Source organism: Homalodisca vitripennis, chromosome X (genome assembly GCF_021130785.1).
Source record: "Homalodisca vitripennis isolate AUS2020 chromosome X, UT_GWSS_2.1, whole genome shotgun sequence".
Classification (NCBI taxonomy): Eukaryota; Metazoa; Arthropoda; class Insecta; order Hemiptera; family Cicadellidae; genus Homalodisca; species Homalodisca vitripennis.
The window spans coordinates 999361-1025894 of NC_060215.1; positions in this window are offsets into that span (position 1 = coordinate 999361).

Sequence of the window (26534 nt, forward strand, 5' to 3'; positions counted from 1 at the left end):
AAATAAGACATTCTTTACTTTACTTTTTTTTTTACTCGAATTCAAGAGCGTTCAAGTACAGAACGTATCATAGGTTTTTATTTATTAATAGAATAGAATAGAATAAACTTTATTTCTCATAAATATACACACATTCCAACATATTCAATGCAAGTATACAACAAATATAAATGCAAACCACATACATAGCAAAATAATCTTGTGCATAGCACGCGATTACATAGTATATCAGTACTGGCTGACCTTCACACATTAACCTTCATACCACACATACATACATACATATACCGAGAAAAAAAGTATTGGCCTCCAAGGCAGAGCCTGTTTTGGGGCATTTACATAATTCATAGAAATAAAGAACTAGCAGTGATAGAACAACAATTATACATCTTCAAATATTATAACATAATCCTAAAACCCTCTTTCCAACAAAATTCATTCAGATTCATACTTGCAAGATAAAACAGATAAATCACACATACATTAATTATATAAAATAAACTATAAATTATAATCCTCATTATGTCTACATCTATTTTAAACAAATACTATCCATTGTACAATTTCCTACATCCACACATACATTTCCCTATCAACCAACAATACAACATTTCATACATAACCCATAATACAAAGACAAAATACTATTATTTCAGCATTAGTGTTTATTATTATAAACCATGGCCAATACATATCCCTCCCACTAGTTTTGTACAATAAAACTGGACATCAAAACAGTACATAAAATACATTTAAAAACATTTAATTTACATTTAATAAACATTCAACATTCTGCAATGAAAATACCCGATCCTTAATACATTTCAAGAAAGGTATAAGCGACAAACTACTAATTTCACAAGGTAATACATTAAACAATTTTGGTGCTAAAAATGAATAATTTTTTAAAAAGAAGGTGTTTGTTGGCATTGGTGTGGTATAACTGTCAGCATTCCTTAATCTCAATTTATATTCATTACTTTCTTTACTATTTTTGCTTCTTATATAAAATAATTTTAGTACCTTGTACACATACATATATCTGAGAGGTAGAATCCTCAATTCTAAAAACAAAGGAAAAGATGACTCTGTTACTCTCTTTTTCATTACTATTCGTATAAAATGTTTTTTGCAATGTAATTACAGGTTTGAGATTTGATATGTACGTCCCTCCCCAACACGAGATCGCATAATCTATCCTACTATGGACTAAGGAAAAGTATAACATTCTCAAGAGTTTTTCATCACAAATATTCTTCAAAAAATAAAAAATTCTAATTACATTATTCAGTTTATTTTTCAAGTATGCTAGATGAATCTTCGAGTTCAATTGTGTGTCCACCCAAACTCCTAAATATTTCAAATATTTCTCACTCTTTACCAGTCCACACTCTGCGTTACATGTACTATTGTTATTTATACAGTCCAAACATTTGTAAATTATGCTATTTTCAAAGTTAAAATTCCCTCTGAGACTAAAATTTATAAATTTTGTCTTCTCCGGACTCAACACCATGTTATTTTTAGAAAACCACCATCTAAGTGCTTGCAAATCACAATCAATCTTGACCCTTATATCTTCCCATGCATCTTCAACATAACATAGTGCTGTATCATCAGCAAAAGAGGTTACTTTTCCATTAAAACTCCCATCACAAAGATCATTTATATAAATTAAAAATAATGTTGCTCCCAACACCGACCCTTGAGGTACTCCAAATTTTACATCCCCAAATTTACTTCTCGAACCTTTAACTTTAACACACTGTTTCCGACCAGACAGATAACTTTTTAAACCAGTTTTAGGCAACTCCTCTGATTCCGGCATTGTATAATTTACCTAGAAGTATATCATAAACCGTGTCAAATGCTTTAGTAATATCTAAAAAAAGTCCAGTAATTTTCTTTTTGTTGTTAAGTCCTTTCGTTACTGTATCCATAAAATCGTGCAACGCTGTCTCTGTACTCATCCCTTGCCGAAAGCCGAATTGATTTTTACTAAAAAAACTGGATTCTTCAAAAAATTGCAATAATTTATCTTTAACTAGTTTTTTCAAATACCTTAGCAAACGAAGACAACAATGATATTGGCCTATAGTTACAACAACTTGTCCTTCAACCCTTTTTATATACAGGTATAATAACAGCTTCTTTCAGTTTTCCAGGAAATTCTCCTTTTTCTAACCTTAAATTAATAATATATAACAAAACATTTGATATCTTACAATATATTAGCTTAATAAACGAGGAAGTAATACCATCAAGTCCCGGTGAGGTACCGGTTTTAAGAGAATATACAGCTGTTCTTAATTCAACTTCCGTGACAGGTCTCAAAAAAATTGATCTAACAATGCTCTTTCGCTTAAAACAATTTTTTAAATTAACATGTAATAAAGGATTAGGCTCCTTCACTTTTTCACTTAGTTCCCCTGCAATAGATAGAAAATAATTATTAAATTCATTTGCTACCGATTCAGGATTATGGACAGTGCTTCCTTCTATTTGTAATACTATTGCAGAATCATTACACCTTTCCTGTCCTGTAATTTCCTTAATAGTTCTCCAAGTTTTTTTTATGATCACCACAATAATTGTTGAACTTCTCAGCATAGTAACTATTTTTTACATTGCGAATGTCAATTTGCAATTTATTTATATACTCTCTAAAATACTTGATTTAATCAATGTTGTGAGGATTAGCTTTTATAGCCTTTAGTAGGTTATTTTTTACTTTAATACGTTTGCATAAATTTGAATTTATCCATGGTTTCAATTTTACAATTCGAGGAAATTTATGGTTAATAATTTGCTTTGATTGTGTTACTATAGAAATTAGAAGGTCATAAAACTTATCATAAGCGAGCGAGGCATTTGATTGCTTGTAAACACTACTCCAGTCTTGCGAGTCGAGTCTACTCATCAACTGTTCATTGTTGACACGATATGCCGGCCGCTCAACTGTGACCTTGAACACATCAGCTGGCATCCCAGCTGTTATTGTTTTTATCATTACAGCTGTCATAAAGTGATCCGTTACATAACTCTCTATAACCTCTGCCTTAATGTCTAACTTATTTTTATTGTGATTCTTCACTAACATATGATCTATACAAGACTTGGAATTACCACACACCCTGGTTGGTAAGTTTACTAACGATTCAAATCCATTATAAGATAAGATCATATTATATTCATCTATAACATTATTATCCTCTAAGATATTCAAATTCATATCCCCAACAATCACAAAATATTTGTATTTTTTAATGCTTGGTTTACTCAAATGTTCCCTTAGTTCATCAATAAACATAGTACTTGAATATTGATGCCTTCCGTAAATAGCCATTAAACTCATTTCACAGCCCAATTCATTAAACGTAAGAATTATAACATCGGATGTTTTGAAGTTTATTGTTACCTCTCCGACTGAATTGATACTTGAATGTATAAAAATAGCAACACCTCCAGCTTTACAAAATTCATTTGTTTTAACGTACAGAATATAATTAGGAATTTTATATAGATGTACTTCATCATTATTTATCCAAATTTCGGTAAGAACTATTATTTTGGGAAAATATGTTAAAACAGAAAGTTCAGAAAGAAATATATCAAAATTTGCCCTCATGCTTCTAATATTTTGATGCACAACTGCTATAGCATTATTTTTACTAATAAATTCAATACTTTAATACAACTCATAGAAAAAAGAAAAAAAGCAAAATATCAACAAATAATAATATACATATTTAGTAGTTTAATAGTCATATTCAATAGTTTATAGGCTACGAAAAATACAAGAATACAACATTGTAAGTATGGACATACCTTCAAATTTATTAAAAGAAACAATAGTCTTCCTAAACTTTGCCAGGGTTAGAGAGGCTTTTTATTAATATTACCGGTCCATTATCGACTTTTATTAGAAAAATGTTTCCTCTCCGAACCCACAACCACTTGTAGCCTTGTTTTCTCTTCTCATCCCTTGCCATAGCTAGCAGCTTCCTTCTCATTGGGGTTAATGACTCGTTCAGATAAACAGGACTGTCCGTTGGCAAGTTCAGATGTTTTGTAGAAAAGTCCTTCTTAACTCTTCTTTTTGCCAACAATGTGTCCGCATCCATTCTTCTCACGAATTTTACCATAAGTTCAGGAGGATCCTTGGAATTAGGTTTCTTCCCTAGAGTGTGGCATGCGTCAATCATGGTATCCTGAATATTAAATCCCAAGGCACTACCCACATCCTTCACTGCTTGCATCACATCATTATCCTTAACTGGCACACCCTGGATTTCAACGCAATTTCTTCTAGAATACTGGTCAGTCTCGTCCAACTTGTCCTCTAACACTTGAATTCTATCTTTCAATATTTTATTTTCTATTGAGAGTTGATCAATCTTCTCAATGTATTCTGTAATTTATTATTCTTATTTTATTTTTTAAGGTCAGCTATTTTATTTGTTTACCCTAATAGTTTACATACATCTGGTATATGGTTTATATAAGTAGTTAATTATTTTTATGGCTTATTGAAAACTGTAATTATTTGCTTTTCAAAATATTTCGAAATATTAAATCAATATTTCCCTTGGTGTATTGAATTCATAAACCAAATGGCTTAAGGTGCAACTTTGATATACTTCCAGTTCTAAATTCTTTTTCTAAAAAACAAACTACTCTCCGAAACTAAATTGGTTGTAGGCGAGGTAACTCAATAATATACGAAGTAATTATTATTCTTGATGATATTATAGTGGAAGGCATTTCGAACCGAAAACATACGTTGAGTGTTTTTTCTCCATCTCTCAGAAACCTTTAAGTGCATAGACCTTTGGGGTCTTTAGCAAAAGTTTGGCTCGTTCGGCAGTAGAGGAGCGTCACAAAACTTTGTGGCTGCAACCTTACCTCAGCAACCAGAAATCAAATAGCCAAAATTTCGAACTATTCGTCGACAGTTTCAAAACCGATACAGGGTGTTTCACAAGGATCTAAAGTTAAACCTTTGCTGTTTCTGACTTGTGTCAATAACGTTCAATAGTCGGTCGCTTGTGCACGAATAACTATTGCAGTATGCCGAAGACACGACTATCCTATTTAGTTATAATTTCATAAAATCGTCAGAAATAAAATATTTTGTAAATTTGAACTGTTGTATAAATAATTTTTACTAAATAAATTTTCAAACCAAGGAAACAGGAAGTGTTCTTTACAGTTCTGTCTAAAATCAAGAAACTCTGACTTTAGCTGGTTAGTTATAGCTGAAGAGATCATGATCGAAAAGATGGACGTTTTTAAGTTCCTAGAAGTATATCTAGATCGAAGTTTGATCAAGTGAATTCAGCTTTCACTAGGATATCCTCAGCGGTTTATGCTCTGAGGAAACCCTCTAAAGTCACCCTCACTCTCTATGAGATTACTGTATGATTAACATGCAAGTTACTGAATTACTATATGAACTATCTTATACGTACTTAAATAAACTTTATTCTGTAAGATCAAATTTAACCTTGGGATAAAGAACTATATTATATCGTTCAAGGCATACGCAATATTTATCAAAAGTCTTCCTGAATCTTGGAAACGAATTCAAGTGAATCAACGACAAGACAAGTAATAGGATCCCTTTTTTATATCACCCTCCTTTTACTCTAAGAGAGAGAGTTTCTACAGGGAGAGCAGAGATGACCTAGCCTGGTATGAAAATGAGAGCCTGGTAATAGTTTTGTATGTACGTGAGGAGGAGTGCATGTCACGAGAGAATTTTACGTTTTTATTTTGTCGCATAAGTGGTATCATCTTAGAAAATTAATCTTCTACACTAATATTATAGTTCCTTAATAAGAGCTGTATGTTAATCATATATACAAGTAACGTCTAATTTAATATACTATTGCTTCCCGTCATCATCCTATCCAACTTGAATTAAGAATAATTAGTTTCAGTTTCTAAACATCTATCGCAGTTTTTCAGATTACAAGAATATCAAACCTATAGACTTAAAAACAGGGAGTGTATGCCTAGTAAAGATAAGATCTAATACAACTGTTCACTCTAAATCTACGTAATACTTGATATGAACATCAGTATCAGCTCTTTACATGCATCAAACTTATTCCCAGTAAATATATACCACATTAAATGCAATTATATCTGACGTACATAGTGTATAAGACTTCCTTGGAAATTTAAATGAACACTTTTACCGTATCATGAAATTACAATCACTTACAGTATCATCCGGTCTCACAGACCTGAGGGAGGTTTTTTGTTGTTTTTGGGCTATTCTTCTTTTTTAGTTCAGATTTAAACACACAACATATTTACAATTATTCCCTGTTGATAAGAAAACTACGATTAATATTTTTTACAATTTTTATAATTGCAAAAAATTTAAAATTTAATAATTTGAGGAATTTAGGATGGAAAATAATATTCTAGAATACTGGTATAGTATAAAGCTGTATTTACAAGTATCAGAAATACACATACATTTTTACCAAATCAATTCAAACTTAAAAAAAGGCATAAGTACATACAAAAAAATATCCACAGATTTTAGATATTCTGAACACATGGAATGCACAACTTTCTGCTGCACTCCATACAGATGGGTTGTCCGCATTTGATACATTTGTAATTGGTTTTTCTTTTCTTAGCAGCTGGGCACTTGGAACATGTCTTCCGTTTTTTAAGTTTGTCACTAGAAACACATGCATTAGGTTTGCAGCTTCTGTTTCTCCAACGTGCTCTGTGATGACACGTCTAATGTCTCTTGGCAAATTTTGAATTTCTAGGCGTCTTGTCATGTGAGGCTTTATACGTTTTAAGGTCAGATGTTTTATGAATTCAAATCTTGTAATGAGTGGATTGTTACCTAAGGCTCTTGCTCTTGCAGTAGGCCCGGGTAATGGTCCCCCTCAACATGTTATGTTGAGGTGTTCTGCGCTGCTTGGGTGGCTACTTTCTGCACCATACGCTACCATCTTTCCCCCAAAAAAAGTCATTTTCAGATGCCTGAACCAAATACTTTTCTTTACTATAGTGGATGTCATCTTCATCTTCCAGTTGGGGTTCATCAACAGCAAAACTATCATCACTTTCACTTTGATTTAGTTCGTTATCAGACACTACATAGTTTGGATCTTCATCCGAATCGTCAACAGGTTCATCATCACTATCATCCCCTTCAACGGTATGTAGGAGTTGTAAAAGTCGCTCGTTAAATCTTCCATCGTTCACTTCTAAAATTTCCGAGTCACTCATGATTATAACAAGTTATAATAAAACATAAAAACGAATATATACAAACACGTAATAACTATTCACACTTTAACCGTATCACCCATTATGACAGACCGGTAGAATAGTTACAGTAACCGTATCGTCCGGTACAGTAGACCGTAGCGCTCACAAAATAACTGGACTGATTCGAGGTCAAACGCCCTAGACAAACTAAAACCAATCAAAAACGGCTCAGGAGAGACCGGTTGACAGCTACTGAGCGTGGAGGGGGCAACCGAAAACCAGTAGTGCCAATTTCAGAAACATGAAATTCCCCTCCGGTCTCACAGACTGGTGATACGGTAAAAGTTTTAAATAGGCGGCAACTAGAGAATTATTTCAGTATTGCTTTTTGAAAAGTTTACATATGTTGTAAAATCCAAACTCCTGGATGGGTTTTAATGTTGTAATGTAATTCTTTTACTGGTTTCTTGCATTTTACTCTAATACTCTTCTGTGATTAATTTGTTTTGTCATAATAACTCAAGAAATGAGTGTAACAAGATCGTAATATATAGCAGAAAGTAAATTGCAGCTGAAACATTGAAGGAGATGCATATCTCTTCAATCGAAGTCTCCAGAGCTGATACACCAATATATGAAGCTGACATTCAGTCTAAAGCTAATATATATATTATCTGTCTCAAATGTCACGTGTTGGCGGGGTTACATGGTCTATATAGATGCGTTATAGTTTGTACGTGACACATTTACACTTGGAATGAACGCCTCTAAAATCCACTATAAGTTTTATTGCCACTACCTATTCTCTCAAGATAAGAGCTGACGTACTGAATACGACTTCAAGTTTACCTATGTAGATCACTGACTGACTATTATAGTCTATCTTCTGATGCAACGTTTTATGTCACATATACATAGGAGAATATTAGTACTAGAGGTACACAACATAGTGAAATATTCATTTTTAATTTTTTACCCAAAGTTGCTTAAATCATTTGTACTGTGCATTACTGCTTATTGTGTAAAATTTTATTACGATTTTGTTTATTATAATAAGCTATCTATAAACTTAAAACTATTATAATTAATTATTGTTGTAGTAACTCAAAATAATTCGAAATGTTCATTCCTCATGTTACATTATTAATGTGCATACGTCTATTTAATGAATATGTAACTCTTACCACAGCCTAATATACAAATCTGTGAATGACAAAATTAAAAACTTATGGCTTCGTCTGAAATATAAAAGTATCTCTACAGGCTTATAATGTAAAACCATAGTTATAATTTATATTAATCCCGTTTATTGTTATTTTAACTTAACGAGTATAATTTTAGAGAGAAAAATTTTTTTCACTAACAAAATTTAAAGCAATTTTACATCAGTATATCTGCATATACCGAGATACAGTTGACACACGAACTAGCCGAAATTTGGTGTGGCTGCTTCGTGAAATTTGTCACTCTGGTTGTAAACGCTCTGTATTATAAGAGACCGAAAAAATTCAATTTATCTGTCTTTTTATTTATTCCACTAGAAATTAATATTGACATAGGTTTTTTGCAGCATTCACGTAACATTTTGAATATGTTCTACGTTTGTGAACAAATTCATTATTTCCCGTAAGATGAGCATATATTGTAAACGATACACAACGAAGGTATGAATTTATGTATTGATGTATGCATAAGTAAACTATATACATCAATAAAATCCGACAATATATAAATAAAAATCTACTATATATACGACATAATTACTTCTAAATTCTTAATACATTAGAACACAAAATAAACAAAGGTTAATGTATTTAATTAAAATTTGTAAATAGTATTAATATAAAAAACCGATCATCGTTTAACTCATCAAAAGATATTTTTTTATGTTTGCATATGAGTGAATCATTAATTATAATAATTAATTTAAAAATTACTTTGTTTTGATAAAATATTATAAAATTCTGCTGTATTTTGCAATGTGCACTAAATGAAAACTTAGCATACTAGAGATATTCATTTTTTATGATTACATGTTTTGTGGCTTCGAAAGGTAAAATTAATGTTTAGGTAAAATCATAAAAATACTCTGGGTACCCACAGACAAGGATTTTTTGTTGGAAATTACCTCCCAGGCCCCCTCTTAACCTTTGATCTTTACCTATGGTACAAATCCAACTTCCATAATCATATTAAAATTACTATGTACAGTTTAATTCTAAATAGGCTATATGCACAAGTGCCTAATTTTCTTTTTATCTTGAAAAATGAGTAACTAGAATATATTTCAATTCGGATGAACGTGTTGCACAAAGACATAGCGATTGAACAATAAGCTTCAGGAAAAGTACTGTTCCTTGATTAATGATGTAGCCAACGCACTCTACCGTCTGCTATCACATCATTCACATTGTTCAATTCACCGCCATCATTCATTCATGTCCATCCGGTTCTGCTTTCAAACGTGTTTTTATTGAATAAAGTTTTTATTATTATTTTTATTTTATTATTATTTTTGGTCGCTCTCTGTGCCCTACACTGTACTCAGCATTTTTACTGCAGACTATTAAACAATTCATTAGTCAATATTAATTATATTGAAACATATAACAAATACTGAAATATATTTCAAAAGTGAAACCTAAATATATAAATGCAGTCAATATTATTTTATTCTTTTCTTAGAGTAAATAATGGAATAATAATCCAAGAATAACCCTACCTTGAACAGCCCTAAATTTGTTGATATTGACTACAATAACAGAACTACTTAAGTTAAACTGCAGACTTATCTTAGACAGACGTAACATTTAAGCACAACGTAGATAAGTATCCTACATTAACATGAATTCCGTGTTCAGAAATACTTATAATACTATTAGTTATGTAGCTAGTATACTAAGGTAGTGTGATTATATAATACATACCCTTAAACCTGATGGTAAACATTTAGGACTATGGATTCTGTGTATTCATGTATGAATTCTACCCTTTAACTTGTATAACTGAAAAAATACAATACATATTAAAGTTGGATATTGGCTTGGAATATATGAATTTATACAAATTAAATACAACACAATACAATATTTTTCGTGAACTATACAGCAGAAGGCAACAGTATCGATTTAACATACATTTGCCATCATATAAACATGTAATATCACACACACTAACCTAAAACTAATTTTATGGGAATGAGCATCGTGTGACTTTTCAGGTTATCATAATAATAAATCTAAACAATTCCGATATTCTTTGCAAAAACTATTGTTGATGATTAAATAAGCCTTTTATGTTGAGTTCAAGCACAAGTACTTTAATACAGCATTACCATGTGTACATTTACGTTTAATGCCCCAATGCAGGTTGTAACGTAATTAACGTGTTTCTTTTAATACTCCATTACTTGTTGAACTATCACGCTGAATATATATTTGAAGTGGGCAGTCACGGTATCGATATGATACAACCAGTGAAACGTTACCTATTCATAGACTTTAGCTCTCTTTGTAAATATTTACAGCCGTGGTCTTTCATGTGTGTAAGTAATATTTTACAGCGTTTATTTATTAGTATTACTTAATAGGGTGTATAAATCTTACAATTCTATAAGTGTAAAAGTTGATTTATTGCCTTAAATTTAAAAGTGAGAGGGAATCTGTTTTTGGTAGATTAGTATGCAATTAAATTTGTTGTTCTCAGTGTAGGTTAGAACTGGAAGTTATAAACCAACCTGAGATGAACTGCCCTGCGAAGATCAAGCGTTTAACAAAAAAAAGGAGCTTAAGTTCAAGAAGATTCAATTTTCTACTTGTGGCAAAGCAAAGTAAGCAATTGTAATTTTACATTCACATTATGATTTTGACACCTTTTGCTGTAAGATAAGTGTATGTAGCCATTGCTGTTTAATTAATGGTTTAAGTACAAAAAAATTTAATAGAATAAACCTCTTAAATTGTGCGTTTATTCTTGTGTATTCATATATTTTCGATAATATGAATTTAAAATGGGAAATACTTTGTAATAAATGTAAAAAATTATTATTAATGTATTTTATAGAAACTTTGGTTCAATTGAAGTATAACACAAACAATTTGTAAAATTTATCCAACATTTTCTTTTTGTGTTTTAATCTTACCAATATTTTTATTAATAGTATTCCTGAAGTATGAAAAATATGATAAGACAAATTATGATACAGTTCACTTCTGTAATTGAGACAGTGACACTGATGTATATAATTGTTTCACTCATACCTGACACTGACAGTGACAGAGTGTCATCGTTACCTGTAGCACGGTAGACAAGATACAAAGAGAGGAATAATATCTTGACAGGCGACTGTAGACTCTTGATACACCCTATTAAGCAAGAAAACAAGAATATTTACCGTACTGTACCAGAGAAGTATAACCATATGAAAGGAGAATATACGGAGGTAAATTAGATGTCAAAAAAAAGAATTTTACAATATTAACAGGTTTATAATATTATATGAACTCATATTAATGATTATAAGCCTTAGCTTGGTAATTTTGGTAGACATGCCTGTTGTAACATATGTATGTATATATTGAAGGGAAGTATATATTTATATTTCTAGTGATTATAACGCTTAGAGTAAAAGGGGTTTTTATTATATAATTGACTGATCAAGGTTTTGTTTTGGAAAATTTTGGACTATCCTATTTCCTAAAATATGTTTAAAAGTTTCAAATATAAAATGTACTATAAACTGAAATTGATTTATTGCCCTTAAAAATTATTGGTTTTTATTTGTTATATTGAATTACTTGAAAAAGTCCAAATTACAAAATACATGCTTATAGTTGTGGGTTTAAACAAATCCTACCATGAATTTGCACATGAACACTCAGCTACCCCTATTGATTCAATATTATTGAAGTTTATACAAGAATTGGTTGATCGGAACAGCCAAAGCAAAGTCTTTTAAATTAGTTTAGGTATGGTGGACTGCTCAGAAGAAAGTTTTACTTGTGGCTGCTTTATACCTTTCCTACACTCGATACCTCAAAAATCCATGTGTCATTTCGGATGTCTGGGGATTAAACATAGGTTACCAACCGGTATTTTTGAGATATCGGTGGGGAACTGAGATCGATAGATCTTACTAATCAACTGCGGAGGTGAAATGTTGGAGACTGGACATGACTGAGTCATACTCCCGCACCACGTTTAATACAGAGGCTGGATCAGACCTGGCCTAAATGAATATGCTATTGTAGCATTGGTCAGATTATAGTGTGAATGCCAATTAGACATACATTTCATGTATTGGCCGGCTGTGTAGAAGTTATTACAATATTATACCTATGATTAACAATTATTACATCTAATCACTGCTAATGCAGACTTTATAGGATTATTACTAAACTTGTACTACTACATTACTACATCTTATGATCTATTCTTCTCCCTCGATTAGCAATGCTAGAGGGTTAGATGTAGTTATTTATACACTGTAATTGTAAATCATGTTGATGAAATAAAAGAATTTTGAATTGAATTGTAATTGATCATCAAAGCATAATAACTTACGCATAAAATGCCATAATTGGTAGTCCAGTGTGGTGTAAAACATTTAGATCAGCAAAGTGATAACGTCACATCGCCGCTAATGGCTCCGCCTACATGTGCAAGAGCTTAACTCCGTATATCATGAAGACTACACCATTCTTAACTCCCACACATTAACACTACTTAGTTTAGAGGCGTTGTTTAGATTTAACAAAACGGTTACTGATAACAAAAACTAACCTAGAAAGTTACTGAACATAAATTTATCACTGAATATCCTCACTTTACTGCTTTTTTGTTATCACTGTTACAGTTGCTGGTAGTAAAATGTGGGTTGAATAAATTGTTTAACCATGATTTGTGTTTCCTAATCCAGAAACATGTATCTAGACAGAATCATTATAGTTCTTAATAAAATGGACTTCCTTGTATTTAATATATTCTCAAATTTTAGTATGCTCTGATATATGTTAGAATGACGTAATATCCAATAAATTCTTAAAATGATATATGTCTTTAGACTAACGGGGTTTGTTTTAAATAAATTATTTAAACACGTATGTCTTTAGAGTGATAAGGTTTGCAATAAACTAATCATTCAAATACGTGCTTGAGTTTAAATTCAAAACACGTACCAAAGAAAACTACACATTTTAAATTATTTTTTGAGTTCAGCCGATGCCGAAGTCGATGCCATAATTCTAACCTGCATTAGAAATTTTAATGCTATTATTACCAATTGAACGTATTGAATTCCAGGATATTTTGTGTCTTATTATTGGCTAAAATAATTGATCTTTAGTCGTAGGTATACAACAGGACAACTTTTTTACCATTGTTTATTAATGCCATCCAAACACTTAATAATTTTTGATATTTTTATGAATAACTCAGAAGAAAATTATTAAACACGATATTGCATCATCGTTTCAATTTTTTAGAGAAACACTGCAAACAAACTAAAATTCTTTGGATAGGTAAAAATTACATATTTAATTCGAGACATATCCCATTATTGTACGACTAATTAATGACGTAAAACTGTATAGAGTTTAATATTCTTCTTATAGTGAGCAAACTTAAAGTCAGATCCCTCCCGGATATCTTACAGCCTATTATTAATTGTTACTTATGAAACCTTAATGAAATAATGAGGGTAAGTGAAGTTTAGTTAGTTTAGTTATACCTGGAAGTGACAGCGATGATTGTGTGACATGAGTTAGGATTTACAATACCATCAGTTTAATTATGTAACTTTATAGATGAAAACAGAAAGCAATTTCGTTCGGTGCTTTGTTACAGTTTGTCACATAATTTATTGTTAGAAATTAACCTAATTTCATATCACTGGTAATAGACATGTTACTTAACATTAGTATTTAAAATACTACCTATTTCTTTTAATCAAATCAAATCTTTAATTGCTCGTCACAATTTATTACACATTGTATGGCACACGTCAGAATTAATTATAAATTTAAGACTTGCATACCACATTACCACCACTTCCAAACTTCATCCAAACTTCATCCATCGCCAATTTCAACACACTTCCAGCGCTGGAGTCAGTCGTCGAATATTGGCGGTCCCCCAGTTAAACGCCATAAACTCGTCAACGCTGAAGAATTCATTTGACACCAGGAAACGCTTAAGACGAGATTTTGACGCCTTGGGCGTCTGGGCGTTTGTAATAGAATTTGGAAAAATTTTGATGAAATGAACACCTGCCTGTTAAGGCAAATGCTCATAAACCACCGTTCTGTGTCTTCCAGTACGGTAGTAATCTCTGCCTCTAGTCTCATACCCGTGTATGTCACGTCCCTCTGGTTAGGGCACATTTAGACAAACAGAACAAAGATGTTTCTAAAACATAGAGACTGGGTAAAGTCAACAGTTGCAACAGTTGCCAAGGACTTAAAAACATATATTCCTGAGGACAGTTTGGCACATACATGGTCGATGTGATTATTCCATGTCAACCCTCGGTCGAGGAGTATTCCAAGGAATTTTGAGGATTAGACTTCTTCCAATATGGAATCTGCCAACATGACGGCTAACCCACATTGGGAGTCCACTGGACGCAGTGTGAAATTCAACACGTTGGAAATGTTTTAGAATTTTTTTTTTTTTTTTCAGAAATAATTGATTTTGAGACATCATGCGCTTTTGCAGCTTGGATCACCTTTCTGTAAATGATTTTATAATTTCGAAAAAAAACATTTTCAACTGTTCATTGGATGTTTTTCTGTTTATTTCAGAAGACAACACGAATGCCTTTAGTGACCCAAGTATTATTTACCTTCTTTGGATGAGGTTTGATCGTTTTTGTAGGGCAGGAGGTGTTGAGATGGAAATTCAAACACTCGTTGAAAATTTGAAACTGCTGCTCTACTGGGTGTGAAGAATTTAGAAAATTCCACTTTTCTTTTGAAAGGGATGCGTTGAGGAGAGCAATATTTTCTGGCCTCGTGTCTCTTATTGTTTTGGTAATTCTTGGTTCGTGCGATTTGTTTTCCACTAATAATAGCCTCTTGGCCAGAGTGGTCTGAGATATCTGTGTTTACCACCGACACGGTTACATTTTCAACGATTGTGATGATGTTATAAATATCCGACTGTGTTGTAGCCGTCACTCTCGTTGGAGTTTTGACCAACAGTTCAAGGCCAAATGACCTCAGCAGATCGACTAGTCGCTTGGTGGATGGGTGGTTTCTGTCCATCGCATCCACGTTGAGATCTCCCATCAAGACGTAATCGTATTGATGGTAGGTCAGGTCAGTGAGTAACACTTCGAATTTTGAAAAGAACTGATCTTCTTTTCCACTGGGAGACCTGTAAATCCATATCACAATTAATTTTGACCTGCTAGTTTGTACTTTAAACCCAACTGCTTCGAAATCTTTCGCGGTCGTTTCTTTGATTGGAAATTTTGTGAAAACTAAATTTTGTCTCCGAAAAATTGCTACACCACCTTCTTTGGAGGTCTGGTGACAGTACGCTTCTGCCAATTTGGAATTTGGAATTTTGCATAGTTCCAGGCTTTCTTAGTTAAAACCGTTTTCGGTTACAACGAGTATATCTGATTTCAGCTTCTCACACATCCGTGAATTTCAACTAATTTGGTGGTTGCCTACTGAGCGTTTTGGTGGAGTAGTCTTAGGGAACCTAGAACATGTAATTTTGTATTTGTTTGATTTTGCCGATTTTGGTATGTCAATTTAGTCCTTTGCTGTAAAGGACTAAATTGACTTGGATAATTTGGACCTAATTTTGAAGTTTGCAGAGCATCCTTTGATCTGCAGAATGTGTGGACTGGGGGAGCGTCCGCGTAGGAGACATCCTGTATGCTAGCTGGCCGTTCAGGGGTGCTCGCCGACTCTCCTCGGGCAGCAGCGGGCGTTGGCATGCTGGCGGTGGAAGCAGCCGTTGCGCGATGATTCCCCCAGAGTCGCGGCTGCGCCTTCATTTCTGATTCTTGAGTGGCTGGTCTCATTGCCGCCACGATCATCCCAGCCAGTAACCGCTTGCCCCGCCAGGAGAGATGTTGGCCGTGTCTCGTGAAATACCTACGGCTGATGTCATCGAAGTTTAACACTCTAATATTGTGTCTAGCAGCCAGTTCCTCAATGTAGGCATCACGAGCACGGTCTGATAGTGGACAGGGTGGGTCGGTTCTAGATCGTGGCGATGCGGCAATGTGGTGAGGATGATCTCGGTGCTGGGAGATCCAGCAGCGATGTACCCGTCCAGATAGCGGTAAATATTCCGTTGCCCGCCGACCGCCAGGTCGTTTGTGCCGGCTATCAGCACCTCGCAGCAGGGGCGGGGCTCACATGCCGTTCGAGCAATATCCGGCCGCCGGGTACACAGACGTTGCTCACCTCGGTTGCAGGGCCGATCTGTTTCTTCACGAGTCCAGCGATGTGGCGAGCGTGGCTGTCCCCTCGAACAGTTATGGGCTTGAATTGTACGTTGCGTGTAGGGGTTATTGGAGCTTGCTATGATTGTTTTGAGGTTTTTTGAAAGTCAATTGGATAATTTTGCTTTTTTTCATTTTAGAAAATGATTAAATTTTTTGTTGAGTTACATTTTTGGTTGGGGGGGGCAAATAAATTTATTTTGAACCGGTAATGGATATTTGGGCTTCCTCTTCTTCACTTTTATCCACCTGTTGTTCTCTTTAAGATCAGCGCACTCGCAAGTTTTCAGCTGTTGCTTCAGACTCTGATTCTCAGCCTCCAAGACCTCTATTTTTGTCCTCAAACTGTCGAGAAGGTCAGCTCGCTCACACGTGCCAGCGGTTGGCTGTTCCGGCAGGTCGCACTGCACTCCGATTATAGCGCATTATAGTTTTATAACATTATGAATGATATCTGTGAGTTTAGTTAAATGTGGGATATGAAATAAATATTTATTATGCAACAACAAAGTATTAATAATTAATAATTAATCTCTCATTTTAATAATTATCTCTTCAATCTGGGAAGAACAATTAATTAAATAAAACAAACAGTGTTCATAATCTGTCTAATATTGGTACCGAGAGGACCAGTTTTTCTAGGAAAGAGAACTAAACGCGTTTAATTCATAAAAACAATTACTGAGAATGTATTCAGATTACACTGTATGAGTTTTAAAATAAAGAGTGCGTCAAGAATTAGGGATAATGGGTACGATTAAAGAATTGTAAAAGAAAAGCTTAATGTATTTTTATATGTATTTGTACTCCTTTCATACCTACAATTTGTAAATTTATGATTTAATTTGTGAGGTTGAAAGTTTTGTAATCAAAATGTTTTTAGCTCGATAAGTATTCAGATTAGAAACAAAAGAAATCATTGATAATATTATCCAAACATTACAAATAATAAGACAACCTGTATAATATAATAAAATATACCACTGAATCATGTTCAACTAAGCAATATTCTCAATAACCCACATGATAATACTCACTCGATAATAAAGTTATATCAGATTTATAGTTTTATTAAAACTATATTAAAATAAAACTCATAAAGGAAAACGTAAGTTAAATGACATAGCTAATGTATTCATGTTTTCAGTTTGTGAGGAATAGTGCCTTCCAGTGCTAAATTAATCCGACTAGAAGATATGACGCTCAGTTCAGTACAGACATAAATATCGATATTTCTGACTTGCAGACATTTACTACTAACAGTTTTAACGAACTGGTGGTTGTGAAAATTTTACTTGCTCCGCTGATCAGACTCAAACATAGATCTCTTAGATAGTTATAAATGAAACAAACAAATTTTAAAACTACAAAACTTGAAAGATGAATAACTGTTGTCAATTGCGAAATACAGCATGGAAAGATTAGTTACACCCTAAATTTTAAAATTGTTGTATGGAAAAATAATATATGAAATAGTGTTCTGGATATAAACACTAAAAACACGTTTATTTACCAGAAGAACTTTATTTAACAGGTTCCAGTAAGTGTGCATATATAACTAAATGGACTGACATTTAAAACATATCCTAGAGATGAATGTTATTCATGTATAACTTACTTCCTAGATATTTAAAAAGTCTTGCTACTTGCCTAGCTTCTTTTGACTTATATATAGCGTGAACTAACGTTCTCAGAGATTTAAAAAAAAATCATTGTAAATCCATCCGAATTAATTTTCAGCATTATAATTCTATAAAACTAAAAAGAAAAGAACACAATCCAATAACTGTACTACGATAGTTATCACGCTCGATACGTACACTTTAGAAAAAGTAAACAATAGGTATCAAAAAATTATAAGTTGACTTTTACAAGCATTAACTCAAAGAGAATATTTAAACAATTAAAAAAGGAAACTATATATAATAATCAATGTAGTTTCTTTTGTAACTAATTAGACTACGTAAATTACTCTTCTTGAAAATCAGTATCAGATTATTTTAATTGTTAATCCGCTACAGTGTAAAACACACGTAATAGGCTATTAGAAATACATATCTAAAACACACCTTTATATTTTAGTTTTTTTTTAAGTTACAAAATAAATAGCAAATAAATTTTTGGGATTGAAAGCCACGTGTGAATTCTGAGAATCCTCTGAAATCCAATAAAGAGTTAGAAATAACACTAACTGATACGAGTGGTAATATAGCTTCAGATCCTTACAAGTCTCAAACAGTTTTATTCCCTCGAGAAGCTTATTTTTCCTCAATCAGGATGCTTATTTGGAGCTATACAGGGTGTAACTGAAATACACCGACAAACTTCAGGAGGTTGTTTCCTGAGGTCAAAACGAACCAAAAAGTTCCTATAAATGTATGTCCTAAAATGCATCGTTTTCCGTCTGTCCGTCTATTTGTGTTTATTACATTAAATTTTTTTTCTAAACAACCACTAAAGGTACAAAGTTAAACTTTTCAACATATGCTAATCTAGTAAAGATTGTCAATTTAAAAAAAAATTTTAAAATTTTTACTCAACAAAATTCAAAATGGCGGCTAGTTAAAATCTTTGATGGTGAATTTCTCAAAAACTACTTCCTGTATAAAAAATTTATCAGAATATAAAAAAATATAAAATTTATTTATAAAACGAACGGTACCTCATTTTTTGAAATCGCTCAAGAAATAAAAAAGTTACGGCATTTTTCTTAACCTAGTAAACATATCACATTTACAAGTTTTTTTTTTGTTTCAAAAGTTAATGTAAGTATTTAGGCAGTATAAAAATTAAACGATATTTTGGGTTAAAAAACTTTAAACATGATAATTAGTATTAAATTTTAAAAACGACATTGTAACAAGCAATCTACATGACTCAACTTTAATGGTTTAAAACAGCTGAATATGTTTTCATGTTGAGACACAGCTGATTAGAACAACAATGAATTCAGATAAGTAAGTCATTTCCTTGTTTATTTTTGACAAGATATGATCTGTTACTTTCACTTGTAGAAACATTATTAGTCGATAGTGCTCTTATTCTATTGAATATGGGCATGTTACCCATTTAGCCATCAAGCTGACATGATATTTATGTATGGAAAAGCTAACGGTAATAAGTCGCCTAGCATCCCGCCTGTTATTACGAATCATTTCCAAATCGACAACAACCTACTCATTCAACATTTGCTGCTGTTTTCAACCGACTTCATGAGACTGGCACTTTGTTACCTTCTACTGCAAACCGAGGTGTACAGAGACAGCGTAGAACTCCTGATTTGGAAGAAAACATCTTACAGCGAGTAGAGGAAGATCCAGGCGTTAAGTACTAAGCAAGTTAATACTCAACGTAGACCACATGACAGTATGGCGAGTTTCTACATGAGCAGATGTTATATCAGTACCATTATCAGCGTGTACAAGCCCTTGTTCCAGCTGACTTTTCCATTACGTTTACAGTTTTTGCCAATGGTTTTTATCAGCAAGCTAACAACCCTGGTTTTACATCATTAGTTGTGTGTATACAGATTGAAGCTTGTTTTTAATCGAGAAGGAATAAACCAACTACCACAATATGCATCAATGGGCTGATGAAAACCCACAAGCCATTCATGAAGGGAGACATCAACAGCAGTTTAAAATAAAATGTTTGGGCAGGCATCATTGGAGACTGTTTTATTAGGTCCTTTTTGTATTACCTGACATACTAAATGGTGAAAACTACAAACATTTCTTACAACACGAATTGCCTGAAATTTTAGATGATGTTCCCTTGGGTGTGAGAGAGCACTGTTGGTTCATGCATGATGGAGCTCCCGGGCATTTCAGATTAGATGTCAGGCAATTTCTGGACCAAAACTTATGGGGAAAGATGGATAGGCAGAGGGGGGCCTGTATCATGGCCGCCTCGGTCGCCAGATCTAAATCCAATCGATTTCTTCCTTTGGGGCCATTTGAAAACTCAGTTTATGAAAGACCAGTTAATACCAGGGATGACCTTTTACAGCGTATCACTGCAGCCTGTAACACTGTAAGGAATACACCAGGAATACTTGAAAGAACTCGGCAATCAATGACTAGACGTGTTAATGCATGCATCGCATCAAATGGAAGGCATATTGAACATTTGTTGTAAAGTGATCCCTAATATTTTGAAATAAATTGTTGCTCTGTTAAGTTATTCCGTATTTCTTAATAATGACAGCTTAAAACTCTTTTGTTTAATGTGAGATATTTTTGTTGAATGTTCTAAACAATTGTAGGCTACTGTAGTTTTTTGAAACAAGAAAAAAACTTGTAAATGTGATATGTTACTAGGTTAAGAAAAATGCCATAACTTTTTTATTTCTTGAGCGATTTCAAAAAATGAGGTACCGTTCGTTTTTATAAATAAATTTATATTTTTTTATATTCTAGTACATTTTTTATACAGGAAGTAGTTTTTGAGAAATTCACCATCAAAGATTTTAAACTAGCCGCGCATTTTTGAATTTTGTTGAGTAAAAAACTTTCAATTTTTTTTTAAATTGACAATCTTTACTAGATTAGCATATGTTGAAAGGTTTAACTTTGTACCTTTAAAGTTGTTTAGAAAAAAATTTAATGTAATAAACACAAACAGACGGACAGACGGAAAACGGATGCATTTAGGACATACACTTATAGGAACTTTTTGGTTGGTTTTGACCTCAGGAACAACCTCCTGAAGTTTGTCGGTGTATTTCAGTTACACCCTGTATAGAACAGTTCATTCCTTGAAACCAGAACTTTTATGTGGGTCTGACATAATTTCTCTCTAACAGTTGAGGTAGGGAGTTATATGATGTAATTTATATTTATTAGCAATTATTATTAAAATTTCATTTCAAGAGGGCATTTTTGAAATTTCATGAAATATTCCATCAAGACACAAAAAAGAAACTTGATGATCGCAGCCATTATTAACCTATATCGTTAATATATATTTTTTCGACTTGCCAGTAACATTCATAGAAACTGGCTAACGTATAATCACCTAGTGGCTGTTTAACAATTTTAAACACCTTCGTGGAACGTAGTGTAGTTTCTTACAAAACTATCAAGCAATTAATTTTTTTTATATTGCAGTTATTTAAAGAGCTAATCGATACTACAAACAAATTATTCTTTTTGGCTTGCTGTAAATATCTAACGCAATCATTTAATAAAGGGTGTAAATATTCACAAATATTCTTAACTAATTTAAGTGCCTCCAGAACTCTGAAGCTCATTAACTGCAAGCGGTGAAGAACTCTTCTTCTCAAAACCAAGCTGTATCTTACCAGCTGGAGTACTATATATCTTATCATTAATTAATATAATGTGTTATATTTGGCCTGTTAGATTTGAACACAGACATAGAAGGACAATACTATATTATGACATTTCTATTAATTATTTATCTATTTGATATTAATGCCTGTATTTGTACCATTGGTAGGGAATTGTGCATATATGCTGGGAACATTACATATCATTAAGCAACAGTTTAACAGTCTCTCTTTTTTGTGTCTTTAAATATGCTGATTGTTTAATACATGGTTAGCCAGTGAAACGGGAAGATTTAATTAAGCAACTAATTCTTTAAGAAATTTAATTGTATTTTTAATGGTTATAAATATAAAGAAAAAAGGTAGCCGTTTACTGTACTATAAGTGAACAAAATTGTTTTTCGAATGTAACATTTGCCATATAACATTGACCAATATCTGAAGATTTGTTTATTAACAAAACCAGAGAGGTGGAAATGCGCCTCATTGCTCATTCACAAATTGTTTACTTGGTCGACATTTTCTTCAAGTCTTCTGGCCATTTCCTCACATAATTGTAATCGTTTCTGATGGTTAGTTGGTTTGAGAGATGCAAAATCTGTATTTTTTATGAGTGAAAATTTGATTAAACCTTGATGAAGAATCCTTCTCACCGAAGTGAGCATGTTCTTCCAAGGCGTAGAGCATGTTGTTTGGCAGATCTGCGTAGACTTCTGAGCACTGCCTGTTGAACAGTAGCGATATTTTGAGGAGTTCGAACGGTTTTTGCACTCCCACGTTTTTTAGATATTGGTCCAGTTTGTTCAAGGTTGTTTATCCACGAACGAATTGCGTTATCCGAAGGAACAGGCCTGTTGCGCGGTATGTTGAAATGGCGTCGAAAAGCACGTCGCGTTTTCACCAAACTCTCACCATTCGTATAATACGCTTTAACCGCGTAACCGCAATGTGCACCCGTCTAACGATCCATCTAAACTAAATGGCTGGACACGCAGGTAGTCAGGAGCCGGCTACTAGTACCCGGCAGTGCAGTGTAAAGTGCAAAAACCGCTCAATTGGCTGTTTAGAACCTTTTCGTGTAGAAGGCCCTGGTTGCACAGTGTTTACATCTACAGAAATTGATTGTACAATATTTATTTGTTCATCAACGGTGTCATAACAAGGGCTATTGTCATCAGACTGTTCTGTGTGCACGTCATCAATGTCATGTTTACTCTCATTATCGGTATCTGATAAATGTCCTTGAAAAGACCAATCACCCTCACTTACATCATGTTCTTCAAGCCAGCACCGAATTTCGTTGTCATTTGTTCTCTCCACCACTAAACATATGAGAAATGAAGCTTACGAGTGAAAATCCACTAACAAAAACCCCAACACAACCAAACACTAAAACCACGGACAATAATAAAACTAGAATGGAATGTGCCGTGATCACTCGCGCCGTTAGGGTCGACTTAACACAGACACTGACGGGGTCGCTTGCATAGTTAGGGCCAAATTAACAAAGGCGTGGGCCCAGACATTCCTCACATCTGCCACTCCCCCTCCCTCATTACAGATTCTTGAAAAAAAGGGAAAGCTTGCGAATATACTCTAGATAGCTTATTTATAACCTGAGGCCCATACAACGAACATTAAAATATTTCTTTAACAACAACTAAAAATGTTAGGTTCTGTCCCGAGTTAGCGAAAATAAACTTCACACGAAGTTTCCTCAATCGCAACAACCACATGCCACTAGTGGGAAGAGAGACAAAGAGAGACAAAATTTCCAGTACATGATTTATAATTATTAGGTGGCAAACATTTTCGTACAAAATACAATTAACTGCAGCACCACGGTGCACCGCGTAACTTACAAACTAAATAACAAAAATAAACAGAATTCCAACATAATAAATAGAAACAATAACATAATAAATAAATAATATAATATAAATAACATAATAACTAGAAATTTGGTATATAAATAACATGATTTCAGGTACGGCAGTAGTAAATATAAAATTTTAAACTGGTAATTTTTATGAACTGAGGGGAGGGAAAAGGTTGTAGAATTTCTAGGCCCACTATTTTTAAAAAGTAATTTTGTTTCAAGTTTGTAGCCGAAAAATTAAAAACAATATTTAAAGCCGATTTTCGAAAGAGGCGGGGGCTTATTTGCCTCCACGAATCCGAATTAAAGGTGAAATCCTCCCCTACAGATCATGTCCCTAAACTAAATACATACTAGGAAGCTTAACACTGGCCCTCCTCCAGATATAATATCTGGCAGCGCTCCATACAACCCAATCCTCTCAAGTTCAGTGCAAGAAGAAAGAAAAACATATTGGATCCAACCTTGTTCAAGATGAATACAGACGCTCCAGTTGGATGCCGGTACAGTAGCGCTGGCAGGGAGCGGGCATTCAGTTTTAGTTTACCAGTGCTGTTTGGGCAGACTTGCCGCACCAGTCCCGTTGACGGCACTCACGGGGACCCTGCCGAAAGTAGAAGAATTAGCCAGCCATGGGCATCAGGACGAGCAGCGAACAGCCAGAGAATCAAGTCGCTTCTGCCGAACGTGTCCGACCGCTCCGAATAGTAGCCGCTGCCGGTAAACAGCTGATCCGTAATCAGTCCATCCAGGCAGAAAATAATCAATACTTTGACGGAGTGACTCCCCAACGATTGACAAAAGTGGCCGAGATGGAAAGGTAAAAGACAAAAAATGTCCAAACTGAGCCCCGGTGTTTACCTATTCCCCGGTTATATATTGTATTTTATTAATAAACTATTGTGGTACATAATTATTAGTTGATGTTTACAAAATGGTACAAAAATATTATGTAACTTTAACAAAAAAAATTTTGATGTCGGGTGCAAGTGTCAACCTGTTCCCCGGTTTATACATAGTACTTTAATAATAAACTATTGTGGTACAAAATTATTTATTGGTATTACAAAAAGGTACAAAAATGGTACAAAAAATATGATATAACTTTAACATAAAAATGTTTATGTCGGGTGCAAGTGTCCACCTGTTCCCCGGTTTATACATAGTACTTTATTAATAAACTATTGTGGTACAAAATTATTTATTTGTATTACAAAAAGGTACAAAAATGGTACAAAAATATGATATAACTTTAACATAAAAATATTGATGTCGGGTGCAAGTGTCCACCTGTTCCCCGGTTTATACATAGTACTTTATTAATAAACTATTGTGGTACAAAATTATTTATTGGTATTACAAAAAGGTACAAAAATGGTACAAAAATATGATATAACTTTAACATAAAAATATTGATGTCGGGTGCAAGTGTCCACCTGTTCCCCGGTTTATACATAGTACTTTATTAATAAACTATTGTGGTACAAAATTATTTATTGGTATTACAAAAAGGTACAAAAATGGTACAAAAATATGATATAACTTTAACATAAAAATATAAATGTCGGGGAACAGCGGGACACACGTCCCAGTACTCACGTTCCAACTGTCAAGGCCATCTCGAATCTTCCCGTTTCACTGGCTAACCCTGTACTTGTTTATATACTTTTATATATTTTAAACATAAAAATACAAGTGTATAGTTCATTGCTGTTTTACTGGTTTTATTTAATATATTAATTATAAGTAATATTATTTCAATCGATGCTTTTGGTAGAGGGTTGCCCAAATGAAATAAATGTGAGCCAATTCGTGAAGCCGTGTGTTTAAAATAAAATCTGTCTTTGGGACCCTTAATCTCTAAGATATATGTCTGTTTATAAAGCTGTAATTTTGAATGCCTAGGTTTTTAGTGGACTATAAGTTAAATTTTTAGAAAACCACATTTACTGCATTCTTTTTACTTGTGTAGCTTTTATGACCATTCTTCAATTATGAAAGTTAAATTATAAGTACAATATTGTAAGGTTTATGTGTTTTTGTGAATATTCAAAAATAGGTTTCATACTAATAATTAACAGGTTTGCAAATATTATGATTCTTGATATATTTTAATTTAAAACCATAACATTCAAACCCACTTTAGTCTCACATTAATAGTTTACAAGCACTCAAAATAAATTTTACTATTTTCTGATATAGTAAAAAAAACTGTTCCTATTCTTAAATGATAAAGAAACAAAATCTAATAAGTATATGATGTATTGATATACACTTATAAATTAATGACTGACAGAAATGTATGTCTTGTAGTAAAAATATGTGCTATACGTTTAACAAAATTTAGTTGGGTTAAATGTTAGTTTTAAGTAAAACAGTTCGATTATGTCTGTAAATAAATTATGACAAGGGTATAACATAATATCGGCAAACAAAGGACATGTGTTTACTCCCACCCCTTGACCCTGTGCCTGCCTTGTTGCCCTTACAGTTGTGTATCATAACAATAAAGGTAACTTATGTAAACATAGGGCAGTTGCCGTAATCATGAGTATTAACCTTCTGTACTTTTATGCCGTGTTCTGAACCAACATGTCAGTACGTGTACTTTCTGTCACGTAATATATTATCCTTGAGTGCAAATATTCTTAATATTAATT